The sequence below is a fragment of the Macaca nemestrina genome, chromosome 13 (assembly GCF_043159975.1).
Source record: "Macaca nemestrina isolate mMacNem1 chromosome 13, mMacNem.hap1, whole genome shotgun sequence".
In the NCBI taxonomy this organism is placed as follows: Eukaryota; Metazoa; Chordata; class Mammalia; order Primates; family Cercopithecidae; genus Macaca; species Macaca nemestrina.
Window position 1 is genome coordinate 58253490 of NC_092137.1, and position 12299 is coordinate 58265788.

At 37.2% G+C, this 12299-nt stretch overlaps 1 pseudogene; it reads left to right on the forward strand.

The window, feature by feature from the left end:
• The first annotated feature begins 3031 nt into the window (after positions 1 to 3031).
• LOC105465077 (small ubiquitin-related modifier 3 pseudogene) lies at positions 3032 to 4745 on the forward strand (annotated as a pseudogene).
• The last annotated feature ends 7554 nt before the right edge of the window (positions 4746 to 12299 follow it).

A 12299-nucleotide genomic window follows, 5' to 3' on the forward strand; every position in this document is an offset into this window, starting at 1 on the left:
AAACAATATCTAAGAAGATAAAGATATTAACATTTAAAATGTTATCAAAATAGATTGCTTTCTTCTAAAAATGTAGAATCTTCCATGGTTACAAGAGTTATACAAGCTCATAATGGAAAATTTCAAAATTATAGAAAGCATGTAGATTAAAATGAAAATTTCTTAGTCTAGCACTTCTTAGAAATCTCTTGCTTTTTGAAAAAGTTGTTTCTGGTCTTCTAAATATTGATATTTTTATAAAATTGGGATTATATGTGGCTTTTAATAATAAGATAAATAAAATTTAAAAGACAATGGGTAAAGTAAAAAACAAATGAGACCTAACTGAAGAAATGTTAAGATGCAAAACTAATCTGTTGAAATGACATAAAAATGCAAGAAGAAGAAAAGTATAAAACATATATAAGATAAAAAGACATGGAAGAATTATTGAGAGGGTCAGTAAAAACATTCAATGAGATAGGAGGTAAACATTTTCTCACTTTGGTAGGGTGTCTACTGTTAAAGCAAGGACATTGATTCGGAAAGAATAGGATCCTGTAAGTTGGAAGACCCAGATGAAGCTAGGGACATTAAGCTCCTAAATTCTGATGAGTCTTCTTTGACAGTAGACAAGACCTCCCCAGCCCCACTAGAGGGGATCTCTCCAACCTCAAGGAAGTAGCCTCTCTACCCTCTTCTAAGGAGATTGCTGGTGCTTTGCCTAAAGAAACTGAAATAGCCACCCCTGAGGCAGATGCTAAGCAAGGCAATGCTGATTCTCCTCAGAACCCACCCCACCACCTCTCTTTGCTTCTAGACCTGTAGCTAGACTTATGTCCCAGCATTCCCCTAGAGGTAAGGTAAAAAGTGTAACCACTGAGGGTATGTGCTATACTCAAGAAGAACTACTTGAGTTTTCTACTTTATATAGACAGAAATCTGGGGGACATGTGTGGAAACTGGTATAAGGGGTGCGAGATAATAGTGAAAGACAAATAATGTTGGATCAGGCTGAATGTATTGGCATAGAGTCACTGAGCAGAGATTCTGCATTTAATGTTAAAGCTTTGGGAGTTAGGAGGGATTTTAAAAGTTTGTTTAGTTGAAACTGAAAAATGGAACAAAAGGTGGCCCACAGTGAGCAAAGTAAAAATGCCAGACATGCCTTGGTTTTACTTAGTGGAAAGAATTCAGTCTTACGGAGATTGGGAATGTTAGAGTGGATTTACCATTTAAGATCCATTCACTCATATTGGGAAGGTCTAGAAGACATACCACTGACCGATACTGTGAGGAAATAAATTTGTAAGTGAAGTCTCAGCATTCTTGAAAATCTTTGTGATCACTCTTCTCTGTGGAGCAGACCTCACAGTGGGAGCTGAAGTCACTACATTAGAAAACCTAAATGTAATGGGAGTAGTTGGATCCTGGATGGCAAGAGTCAAAAGGCAGGATTCAATCTCCAAGGCAAGATGGGTATGGTTACTGTGATGGACAGCAGAGTCAAAGCAACCGTCAGAATACTTGGCCTTGAACTGACCTATGGCATTGGCTATTTAATTATTGGTGTTCCTAAAAGTGAAATAGAAAGGAGGCCTACTAAATTCTTACTTGACCTTTATGAACAGAAAAGTTCTAGGTCAAGTGAACAGAAGTCTAATTTGAGTCATAAAAATGAAGAGTCATGACCTCCCAATCAATTCCCAGACAAGCCAGTTTACAGATCCAGAATCCTTCTAATGAGGGCAAGGCTTGGTCCCATCGAGGAAGGACCCCAGTAAATTGTCAAAAATGAATAATAGTAATCTTTCTCTCAGCCTTCCCAAAGACCTTTGGACTTGGACTGGAACTGGCACCATCAATATTCTTCCTTCTCAGTTCTTTAGACTAAGACTGAAACTATACCATCAGTTCTCCTGCATCTTCAGTTTGCTAAATAGAGATCTTGGGACTTCTCAGCCTCCGTAATTAAATGAACCAATTTCTCATGATAAATCTCTCTCAGTCTCTCTCTCTCTCTCACTCTCTCTCTCTATATATATATATGTGTGTGTGTATGTGTGTATGTATGTATGTATATATGTATATATACACACATACATTGTGTGCTTTTGTATAGATATGTAATTGATTTTTTCTCTGGAAAATCATGACTAACAGAACGAATACAGTTAGCCCTTGAACAACTCAGATTCAAGCTGCAAAGATTCACTTAATGTGTGGATTTTCTTCCACCTCTTCCACCCCTGAGACAGCAAGAACAACCTCTCCTTTTCCTCCTTCTCCCCACCCTACATGACATAAAGAAGACAAGGATAAAGGCATTATGACAATCTACTTCCACATAATAAGTAGTAAATATATTTTCCTCTTATAATTTTCTTAAGAGCCTTTTCTCTGCTTACTTTAAGTAAGAATACAATACATATTACATATAACATACAAAATCTGTTTATGTTATTGGCAAGGCTTCTGGTCAACATAAGGCTATTAGTAGTTAAGTTCTGGGGAAGTCAAAAGTTATACACAGATTGTCTACTGTACAGGGAATCACTGTCCCTAACCCCCATATTGTTCAATGGTCAGCTGTATGCCTGTATTAAAAGTAAACTTTAAAATAAAATTTTAAAAAATCACTAGAGATAAAGATAGCTACTGATAATAAAAGTTTTAGTAAATATAACATTTCTAAATGTATGTGCCTCCAAGAACATAACCTCATAACTCATAAAGCAATATGCTAAAATTACAAAGGGAAATAGAAACTCCACAATAATGGTGACTACTTTAACAAACTTGTCTCTGAAAATAACACAACAAGAAGAAAAAATAAGAATGTAGTGTGTTTTGAACGTAAAAACCACAAGAAAAAACCTTTAAATCAACATTGAACATTTTTTAAATGACTATAAGTTGTAACAAATTTCAATGAACTGAAATCATACAGAGTATGTTTTCTAATCACAGAGAAACTAAACTAGAAATCAATTACAGAAGAATAACTAAAAACTCCCTTCGAATATTTCTTAAAAAGTCAATTACAGGGAGAGTGGCCGGGCCGAGAGCTTGACTCGCCTGCTCCGTGCTGCTTCCCCCGCGCCGCCTGCCGGCGCCGCCCGCGCAGCCATGTCCGAGGAGAAGCCCAAGGAGGGCGTGAAGACAGAGAATGACCACATCAACCTGAAGGTGGCCGGGCAGGACGGCTCCGTGGTGCAGTTCAAGATCACGAGGCACACGCCACTGAGCAAGCTGATGAAGGCCTACTGCGAGAGGCAGGGTTTGTCAATGAGACAGATTAGATTCAGGTTTGACGGGCAGCCAATTAATGAAACCGACACTCCAGCACAGCTGGAGATGGAGGACGAGGACACCATTGACGTGTTCCAGCAGCAGACAGGAGGTGCGCCGCAGAGCAGCCTGGCAGGGCATGGTTTCGAGAGGGCCCGTCCCCAGCCCGGGCCGTCGGTCCTTGCATTGCTGTTGAATGGTGAGCACGTGACCATGCCGACCACAAAGGCTTCTGCGGAAACTCGACGATATTCACCACAATGATTTTCTTCTCTCTGATGTACTTCAAGTGCAACTCGAAACTATATCTGCAGGGATTAATCTGTAACTTAACTTGGGCCAATCAGAATTGTTATCTTTGTTCAGGTAAAATGAGTTGCAAGGTATTTTGGGTTTTTTTGTGTATTCATTTGTGTTTTTCCCCCCACCTAAAACATTTTTTAACCCCAGAATTATAGCCTGAATGTTCGCTTTTAGTCTGGTCAGGGACCTGACTCCTGAGTTGCTGCCTCTCCCCTGCTCACTCCAGTCACACAGAGAATTGGTGTTTCCCGCAGTGGGGGTGCGGCTCTTGGACAGGTAATGGGGGCAAGGTGGGTAGGGAGGATAGACTGTCACTTGCTGTTACAGGCACAGGTGATTAAAATGCTAAATATTGCAAATGTATGCTTTGTCAGTATATGGAAAAGTTCAAGGGAAAATACTGGAATGCTTCTTCAAAGGTTAAAAAATAACTGGGTCCTTTGGTAATTTGACCCCACGTGCTCTCTGGCCCTCAAGCATGTAATCTCGGGGTCTGAGGCCCAGGACCCACCCCCCTGCCATCCCTCCCACCCCACTCTCTGCTCAGTACCTGGCGTTGGTACACAGGCAAGGACTGGCACAACCAAAATTGGCTTTTCTCTTCCTCTTAATATTGAAGAAATTCCCACATTTCTCATTTGGTAATGGTGTTGTGGCCTCAGATTTCTTCCAGTATTTGCTTCTGATGAATAATTATGGTCTATACTTAAAAAAGTAAGATTAAGTATTGCTGAATTTGCAGTTACGTTGTCGTGTAAAAGAGCTACCTCCAAGTGTGGTTACAAATGAACCCATGGAATGATGACTTCATGTTCTTCTCGTGGGTTTGTGCCATGCTGCTTTCCAAATATGTATTGAATTTATGCATTAGTCTGGTGATTTCAGTTCTGTGAAATATTTTGGGATCTATACCAATTAAACATTTTCATAGTTCTGCCTACTGTCGTTCCCTGAGGCTCCATTGTTGCTTGGTGGCCATTCTCTGCCTTTTTATAGTCACCTGAACCACCACCCATCATCTCTTGCTTGCTTGAAATCTTGCTGAAATGTTCTCATTTCCTGTTTGCTGTATGGGCTCGGGTGGGATGTTTGTTGGCTCTGTTGTGTTTATTCACCAATTTGTACATTATTTGTTGTCCTTTACTACTGTAAACAGTAAATATAGTTTGGTATTCTGTCAAAAAAAAAGTCAATTACACTAGCATCAAATAAGATCTATATAGTACATGAGGCAAAGATGAACTTACAATAAAAAATTAGGAAATATTGTCAACTGATGAAAATATATAATATCAAATTTAAGGTCATATTATAGAAAAAGCAGGAAGATGAAAAGGAAGGCAGGAACAAAGAAAGGAAGCAGGAGAGGAAGAAAATTACAAAGGAAAACAGACAAATCCACAATAATAGCTACTGTTTATTTAACAATAATGCCTAATGTTTATTTAACGGTTTTTTTTTTCCTATGGTTAACAAACTGTGAAGGAAGGAAGAAAAGAAGGAAGGGAGAAGGAAGGTAGGGAGGAAGGAAACTAACAATCTAAGCAATCAATTTATGTAGTTAGTAAAGAAAAAGAAACAGGAATTACGTCTCTCCCCAAAAAGTAGAAGGAATAAAATAATAAATATAAAAGCATATAATAAAATATAAAACAAGGATATTATACAGAAAGTGAGGAAATGGTTAATACATAATTCAATAGATTGGTTATACCTGATAAAGAAGGAAAGAGGATGCCTTAGTCGATTTGTGCTATAACAAAACACCAGAGACTGGGTAATTTACGAAGAACGCAAATTTATTTTCTCACTGTTCTGGAGGCTGGGAATTCCAAGATCAAGGCACTGGAAAGTTTAGTTGTCTGGTGAATGCTGCCCTCTGCTTTCCAGATGGCACCTTATTGCTGCATTCCACCGAGAAGGAGGAATGTTGTACACTCACAGGGAGAAGGTAGAAGGGTGATTCCCTCTGCCAACCCCTTTAATAAGGGCAACTAATTCCATTCACAAGGAAGGAGCTCTCATGGCCTAATCACCTCTTAAAGGCCCCACCTTCTAATAGGAGCCCATTGGCAACTCCTGAATTTTGTAGGGGACACATTAAAACCGTATCAGGGGATATCATTAGGGAAGTGTACACTATTTTTACAGTCACTTCTCATTTCTTGTACTGAAAAAACAAATTCCATGATTAGGAAAATATGATCTGTGAATGTATTTAACTGGAAGTATGATATATTTTGCAGGTATATACATACATTTCGATATGTAGAGTAAAAAAAATTAACTAGTGTCTGAGAAAACAACTGCCAATCTCTCAAGGTGTACCATGGAGCCTCTTCTTTCTTGTCTGTGAACCACTTGTACCGAATATCAGCCATGATCATGTGATACACAAACAAAGAGAAGCCACCAGTGCAATCTGTAAATATCAATAAAAGTTGATGCCTTTATTTTAAATTTTAAAATAATACAATTAATAGATCTAGTATGTCTTCTAACCACTCGATCGATCATTTTGTTTTCACCCGTGATGTTCACACCTTGCATTGTATGCACATTTTAGTTAATTCCAATAACTTGATTTTCTATAGGGTCAGTGCTAATTGCTAATGCTCTTCTGTCATTCAACATATCAGACCTGTTCATTTTCACTTTATTCATACAGCTCATATTTTATTAAAATTGTGAAGAGTACAATACAGATGCTTAACAAAAATTTTGCTTCCCATTTGGATATGATTCTTCTATTGTCTTTAAGCCTATGTTTTATTTATATGAGAGCATATTTTCATTTATTCCCCATATTTTCTTTTCACCTAATTACTCATCCTTTAATGAGAAGAAATATATCCAGGCCCACAGGTTGTAAATTAACAGGGTGAGTGTGTATTCCAGTGTCCAATACTTAATGTCCACTAGGATGCTACCAAAATTCTCCTCTCATACCTTAAGCTGAAGCACAATAGATATGTACAGAACATCCCCAAATTTATGGTGTCTAAAGACACTTACTTGGTAAGCCTAGGGCAGGATTTATTTTTACTTATCTCCATTACCTGGCTCCTTTTCAATGAGAAAGCAACTTGGTATATTAAATTGGAAAGCTTAGAAACTCAAATCAGATTATCTGGGTTCAAATCCCATCTTCACACCCTATTAAAGGTGTGACCTTGGGCATATCACTTAGTTTGTCACTGCCTTAGTACATTTCTAAAATAGAGATGATGATCATCTCTACCTCATAGGGGTATTATAATTTCATGACAAACAAGCACGAACCTTATTAATTTATGTTTAGATATACTTTTTACTAAAAATGCTGGATGAAAAAAATTTTCTATAGAGTACCAACTCCCTATTTTTTTTTTCTAATTCTGTTCTTATTTACTGTCAATTTAATATCAAGGGTTACTGTCTCCCACTCACCCTTGGCTAGTTTACATACTGTGAATTTCAACCACTCAATGGATAAGGGCAACTTAGTCTGTTGGTTAATTTTGCTCACCCCATCAGGGAAAAACTGTGACTCTTTTGGTTGGAATATAGGTCTCCATTTCTGAAATAGGATTGGAAAATCGGTGTATGCAGGGAGTATTTCCTATCTCCTACCTGTCAAAGGCCCAGGCATGTTTGTGATTGTTTCTTCTTCTGATCTTTCTGCACTTCCTTTCAGAGTCTGACAACTCTTTGTATCCCTCCCACTCTATAGCACTTCTTATCTTCTAACAAACTGGACTAATTATTTATTGTCTGTTCCCAACTCCATGGCAGCTAGAATAATATCTCTACAAGGACAGGGAATTTTCTCTATATGTTTACATAAAACACGGCCTGGCCCAGCGTAAGATTGCTAATAAATACTTCTTAATATTTTAGCATCCTTACTTTTTAGTACAACTGTGACTCTACAAGTGTTCTCTGTTTTCTCTTTTTTTTTTTTTTTTTTGAGACGGAGTCTCACTCTGTCGCCCAGGCTGGAGTGCAGTGGCCGGATCTCAGCTCACTGCAAGCTCCGCCTCCTGGGTTTACGCCATTCTCCTGCCTCAGCCTCCCCAGTAGCTGGGATTACAGGCGCCCGCCACCTTGCCTGGCTAGTTTTTTGTATTTTTTAGTAGAGACAGGGTTTCACCGGGTTAGCCAGGATGGTCTTGATCTGCTGACCTTGTGATCCGCCCATCTCGGCCTCCCAAAGTGCTGGGATTACAGGCTTGAGCCACCGCGCCCGGCCGTGTTCTCTGTTTTCAAAGGAATTTCAATGGGGAACTCCATCAGGTGAAACTAGTTGGCCTCCATACGTTGGAGGTCAGGTGCATTGTTTTTAGAACCAATCATTTGAACTTTCCCCAATGTACGTCAATTTAAAAATATATAACCAATGGAACAGAACAGAGCCCTCAGAAATAATACCACACATCTACAGCCATCTGATCTTTGACAAACCTGACAAAAACAAGGAATGGGGAAAAGATTCCCTATTTAATAAATGGTGCTGGGAAAATTGGCTAGCCATAAGTAGAAAGCTGAAACTGGATCCTTTCCTTACTCCTTATATGAAAATTAATTCAAGATGGATTAAAGACTTAAATGTTAGATCTAAAACCGTAAAAACCCTAGAAGAAAACCTAGAGAGTACCATTCAGGACATAGGCATGGGCAAGGACTTCATGTCTAAAACACCAAAAGCAACGGCAACAAAAGCCAAAATTGACAAATGGGATCTAATTAAACTAAAGAGCTTCTGCACAGCAAAAGAAACTACCATCAGAGTGAACAGGCAACTTACAGAATGGGAGAAAAGTTTTGCAATCTACTCATCTGACAAAGGGCTAATATCCAGAACCTACAAAGAACTCAAACAAATTTACGAGAAAAAAACAACCCCATCAAAAAGTGGGCAAAGGATATGAATAGACATTTCTCAAAAGAAGACATGCATACAGCCAACAGGCACATGAAAACATGCTTGTCATCACTGGCCATCAGAGAAATGCAAATCAAAACCACAATGAGATACCACCTCATACCAGTTAGAATGGCAATCATTAAAAAGTCAGGAAACAACAGGTGCTGGAGAGGATGTGGAGAAATAGGAACACTTTTACACTGTTGGTGGGATTTTAAACTGGTTCAACCATTGTGGAAAACAGTATGGTGATTCCTCAAGGATCTAAAACTAGAAATACCATATGACCCAGTGATCCCATTACTGGGTATATACCCAAAGGATTATAAATCATGCTGCTATAAAGACACATGCACACGTATGTTTATTGCGGCACTATTCACAATAGCAAAGACTTGGAATCAACCCAAGTGTCCATCAGTGACAGACTAGATTAAGAAAATGTGGCACATATACACCATGGAATACTATGCAGCCATAAAAAAGGATGAGTTTGTGTCCTTTGTAGGGACATGGATGCAGCTGGAAACCATCATTCTCAGCAAACTATCGCAAGAATAGAAAACCAAACACTGCATGTTCTCACTCACAGGTGGGAATTGAACAGTGAGATCACTTGGACTCTGGAAGGGGAACATCACATACCGGGGCCTATTATGGGAAGGGGGGAGGTAGGAGGGATGGCATTGGGAGTTATACCTGATGTAAATGACAAGTTGATGGGTGCTGATGAGTTGATGAGTGCAGCACACCAACATGGCACAAGTATACATATGTAACAAACCTGCATGTTGTGCACATGTACCCTAGAACTTAAAGTATAATTTTAAAAATAATAATAAATATATATATATATTTAACAGCCCATGGCATCTTATTTTGGTAATGTTGGAGAAGTCACTGAATTTGCATTAAGAGCAGCAACTTTCCTTCAAATGATAACTGCCCTAGGGCAAGGGCAAAACTTCAGCAATATTGGTTAGACAGAGATGAAAAACTTGATTGGTCACAGGCCCTGCTCTACATATATCATCCAATGAAATTGGTTTTAGTTAGAAATATTAATGGCATTCCTTTCTGGGGTTTTCACCACTTCTTTTCAGTTCTAAAGTTCTGTCTCCATTTATGGTTACTTCAACTGCCAGTCAGAAAGCTTCTATCCAAGGCTGTTCACAGAAGACACTGGAACTGGACTTTCAATTAAGTATTGTAAATAATTATTTGGTATCATCTCTCTAATGAATCATATTAAATCAGGGAAGAAATACACAAGTTTTGTCTGGTGTGCTTTTCCTCTTTATGAATTTTTTTCCTTCCTAATCGTAGCACTTAACATTTTAAGATGGTAAGAGATATATTCATGGTATTTACATTTTATTTTGTTATATTTCATCTTGCAAATTTTATTTTGACATTTTATTTTGCAAACACCAAGGTTAACACACAGGGAAAATCAAAAACAGTTCCATAAAATGAAATTATAACGGTTGAAATCTAGAGATTCTCATTGTTATGCCACAGATTATGCTATTATCGGAACTAAATATCACTTACTGTGTGAAAAACAGTATCTGGGTCTGCCATTTTTCAACAATTTTCTGATTTTCTGATATCAGCTGGGTGGCTTATAATTCAATCCTGTTATGACAGTAACTCTAGGTTAGTGTCAGATTCCACAGATATAAGGGCTAAATCTCACGTTAGGGCTCAAGACACACCACCCCAAACATGTCTGTAGGACACTAGACTCTGTTACTCCAAAATATATTTCTTTGGCACATTTTCAGCTGGTTATTCTGAGAAAAGGCAAACAAAAGGGTAGCTCTGAAATTTACAGCTTTTCAGGAACAAAATTTACAGTAATCAGGAAGTCACCCTATATGGTCTAAAAAGGGGAGGCATGAATAATTCACCGTTGTTTAGCATATCATCAAGAAATAACCACAAAAATGGGCAACCAGCAGCCCTGAGGGCTGCTCTGTCTATGGAGTAGCCATTCTTTTATTCCTTTACTATTTTATTTTATTTTATTAAGTTTATTATTTCCTAATAAACTTGCTTTCACTTTATTCTATGGATGCCCTGAATTCTTTCTTGCACGAGATCCAAGAACCCTCTCTTAGGGTCTGGATGGGGACCCCTTGCCTGTAACATGAGCACCACCCTTTCAGCATTTCAATGTTTGGAGCAACCAGAAGCTCCTCTAATGTTATTGTTAAGGAGTTTTTTTTAAGGTTTTATTCATCAGGCTTAATTAAATCATTGTCATTGGCAATTGAACTCAATCTTCAGCCCTCTTCCCCTCTCCAGAGTTTGGGGGAATAGGGCTAAAAGTTCAAGCCCTCAAATTACATTTGTGGCCAGTTCTTTCCTTGAAACCATCTAAGGGCCTACCTGGGGTACACTCATTAGCATAAACTCAGGATGTTAAAGGAGTTCATTATAAATAACAAATACACATCAGATACTTAAGAAATTCCAAAGAATTTAGGCACTCTGTGCTAGGTATAAAAAGGACAAAGACCAAATCTATTTATTATTATACCACAGTGGAAAAATCATATTTACTGGCCAAAGACATTTTACATATTATGTCTTAATAATACTAAATATTTTAGTTACCATTATGCAGCTAGGTTTTTAAATGAAAAATATAAAACTTAAAACTTTCAGTGTATTTTAGAGTGTTGAAAGTTTGACATGTCAATATCTGAAATTCAAAGTATGCAAAGTTTTATAAATTGAAACTTGGAAGAAGGAGGCCTGTAAAGAAGAATTACCTTTCAAAAAAGAGCAACATTTAAATTTCAGATATATTCTACTTTCTATGTTTTTACAAAATTTTAATTCCAGTTTTAGATGAATAAAAATATCAAGCAGCAAAAAAAATCTATTGAAGATTTTTCTTTAAATGCCAATATATTTTCATGATGAAATATGACAATAGGTATAGCATAAAAAGATCTTTAAATATCATAACCAAAATTTGATTATTTCCGGTACATAATTTATATGCATTTGCAGAAGGCATTTATGTAACTTCCATTTACATTTATTTGTGTCTGTCATTTACACACCTACTAATGCCATCAAAATGCATAATGAGGCTGCAATGCAGAATACCCAGCTTTGTATAATATGTTTACACATTCTGATTGCTAATATGCTAGAAATAAGTCAAAATGTTCTATCAGTGGTAACTTTCTAAAGAACTTAATTTTTTGGTTACCCGAAATGTTTGAATCTGTAATTCCTTTTCTATGTTTTTATAAACAAGTAATAAAAAATTGCTAAAAAGTTTTTAAAAAACAGATATGATTCTTGCCTTAAAAAACAGATACAGTACCTTGCTCAGTACAAACTGATTAAAATATTCATATTAATTTCATATTGGACTGAAAAATGTTGTTAATTTACTCAAATTTGCTTATGCTCTAGGGTGATACTTTCATGATACTTTCAGGAGATAATAGAAATATCACCTAAATAATAATGATATCACAATGTTTCCACTTTCTCATAGCAAGGATTTAACGACAGCTATTTTTAGCAGAGATAATTCTTTGCTAATTGGTTCATTTTTATCAGTTTTAAAATGGATACATGTATTAAAAATTGGCGCACCAACTCAGGAACACACTATATTAAAATTTGCTCTAAGTAATTTGCTGTGCTATATTCCTAAGGAGATAAATTACCAAATCTGTATATTGTGCCTTGGTCAACAGTAACGTAAATTATCAATACTGTATGGTCAAAGATAACTCCAATTAATACAATGTCCTTTCTGCTACATTTAAATACCTAGCTAATTTCTTAT